General features: G+C 38.5%; 1 pseudogene; it reads left to right on the top strand.

Moving 5' to 3' along the window:
• Window positions 1-465: 465 nt before the first annotated feature.
• On the top strand, window positions 466-2048 carry LOC149145884 (polyadenylate-binding protein 8 pseudogene; annotated as a pseudogene).
• Window positions 2049-2677: the final 629 nt, after the last annotated feature.

The following is a 2677-nucleotide window of genomic DNA, read 5'->3' as shown; positions in this document are numbered from 1 at the left end:
TTAATTAATTATTACAAAATATGTTTATTTAATTAATATAATTTATATTATTATTAATTATATTTTATTTTTTTGTGTATCGTGTCAAGGGCCATATTTAACGATATGAGAAGATTACGGAAATGCAGGCTCAAATTTTCACGCTTTTTCCATTCAATCTTCCATTTCCAATTCAAATTCAAATGGAAAGGCCGACGCATGATAACAGTTGGAAAGATCGGCCCGGCACATCTATCTATATAAATCCACTCCACTCCACCACATTTAAACAAGTATATCACCACTCAAATTGAATTCAATTGGTGGGTCTGGATTTTTATTTCGATATCTTTAAGGTGGGTCTGGTCTGGATTTTTATTTCGATATCTTTAAGGTGGGTCTGGTCTGTATTTTTATTTTGATCCAAGGGTCTGGTTTGGAAGCTGTGGTTCAAGAGAAAGCAAAAATAAAAGCAAAGACGCATCAATGGCAGTTGCTGCTGCTGCTGTTAAGGTCCAATTCCAAGAAAGCAGAAAAGACCCATCAATGGCAGTTGCTGCTGCTGCTGTTAAGGTCCAATCCCAAGAAAGCAGAAATAAAAGCAAAGACGCATCAATGGCAGTTGCTGCTGCTGTTAAGGTCCAATCCCAAGAAGAACACGCTGCAGTTACTAATAATGGCAGCCACAATATGCAAGCTGAAGTTATTAATAATGGCAGCGAGAATGAATCAGTACCCAAATCTCTGGGAGTTATTAATAATGAATCAGCAGGGCCCAAATCTCAGAGGGTTATTAATAACGAATCCGTAGGGACCAAATCTCAGGGCGTTTTTAAGAATGGCAGCCAGAAGGAGAAGGAGAATATACCAGTGGGGCCCAAATCTCTGTATGTGGGGGATCTGGAGAGGAATGTTAGCGACGCCCAAATTCAGGAACTCTTCCAACGGGTTGGCCCCGTGGTCAGTGTTCGCATCTGCAGAGATGCCTTGACAAGGACTTCACTCGGATACGGCTATGTCAACTACAGCACTGCTGGAAATGCCAGCGAGGCTTTACGTAGCTTGAATTTTACACCCCTTAATGGAAAGCCTATTCGAATAATGTACTCACAGCGTGACCCCAGCATCCGCCAGTGTGGATCCGCAAACATATTTATTAAGAATCTTCACAAAGCAGTAGACAATAAAACCCTCTATCACAAATTCTGTGTGTTCGGACCCATTCTCTCTTCTAAGATCGCAATAGATGATGCATCAGGGCAATCCAAAGGTTATGGATTTGTGCATTTTGAGCAAGACGAAGCAGCACAAAACGCAATAAAATGTATGAATGGTGCATTGATAAACGACAGACCTGTTTATGTTGGCCCTTTTATGAAAAAGGAAAAGCGAGAAGAATTAAAATTCATGAAAAAGAAGAAGCCAGAGCCACAACAAACAAAATTCATGAAAAACCCAGACTCAGACTCAGACTCAGAGTCACAACAAACAAATGGAGAAGCCAAGTTTAAAAATGTGTTTGTTAATAATTTACCAGACTCCATGAATGATGAGGATATGAGGAATTACTTTGGAAGGTATGGAACAATTACCAGTGTAGCAGTGATGAGGGATGAAGCTGGAAAGTCAAGTGTTTTGGATTTGTCAATTTTGACAATGCACACAATGCAGCAAAGTGCGTTGAGAGTTTAAATGACAAGAAAATTGATGGCAAGGAATTGTACATTGGAAAAGCACTGAAAAAATCTGAATTAAGGGGGCAATCCGGAACAAATCTTTATTTAAAACATTTGGATGATAGTATTGATGATAACAAGTTGAGAGAACTGTTTTCTATTTATGGCACAATCACTTCATGCAAGGTAATGAGGGATTTTCATGGATACAGTAAAGGTTTCGGATTTGTCTCATTCTCATCCCGTGATGAAGCATCTCGAGCTTTGGCAGAAATGAATAAGAAAGTTGTCATAGACAAGCCTCTTTATGTTTCTTTGGCTCAGCCAAAGGAGGAGAGAAGAGCAAAGCTACAGTCTTATTTCTCTCAATTGCTTAATCCATTGGGCAATTGAAGAAAACGCAGATGATGCAGCCAGAGTTTAAATTGATGGCAATAAATGATGCCTTGGAAAAGCACTCAAGAAATCTGCAAATCTTTATTTAAAACATTTGCATGATAGCATTGATGATAACACATTGAGAGAACCTTTTTCCTTTTATGCCACAATCACTTCATGCAAGGCAACCAGGGATTTTCATGAAAATCTCATTCCCATTTTCCTTTTACCCCACAATCACTTCATGCAACGTAATGAGAGAAGTCCCATTCCCATCTTCTGATGAAGCATCCCGAGCTTTGGCAGAAATGAATAAGAAAGGTGTCCTCCGTAAGCCTCTTTATGTTTCTCCTGCTCAACGAAAACAGGAGAGAAGAGCAATGTTGCACTCACATTTCTCCTAGTTACCTAATCTAGTTGGCATGGCACCAATTGTTGTTGCCTGGTGCTTCCGGTCCTAGATTATATTTAAATGATCTTTGCTAAATTGGTTTATCTCTAAATTTACATGATAAAATAGATGAATTCAAAAAAGCTTTAGGAATTTTTGCAATTTTTGGGTGGTTTTTTGTGTTCAGTTTTAGTGACTTTCCACGCATCATTACAAAAGGAAAAGTATTAATTACTAAAATATTTATGAAAAT

Source organism: Pinus tabuliformis, chromosome X (genome assembly GCF_031772625.1).
Source record: "Pinus tabuliformis cultivar Carrire ecotype Pingquan chromosome X, CPIR1, whole genome shotgun sequence".
Taxonomy (NCBI): Eukaryota; Viridiplantae; Streptophyta; class Pinopsida; order Pinales; family Pinaceae; genus Pinus; species Pinus tabuliformis.
The sequence above is the reverse complement of the archived record's forward strand: the minus strand, read 5'-3'. Positions and strand labels throughout refer to the sequence as shown.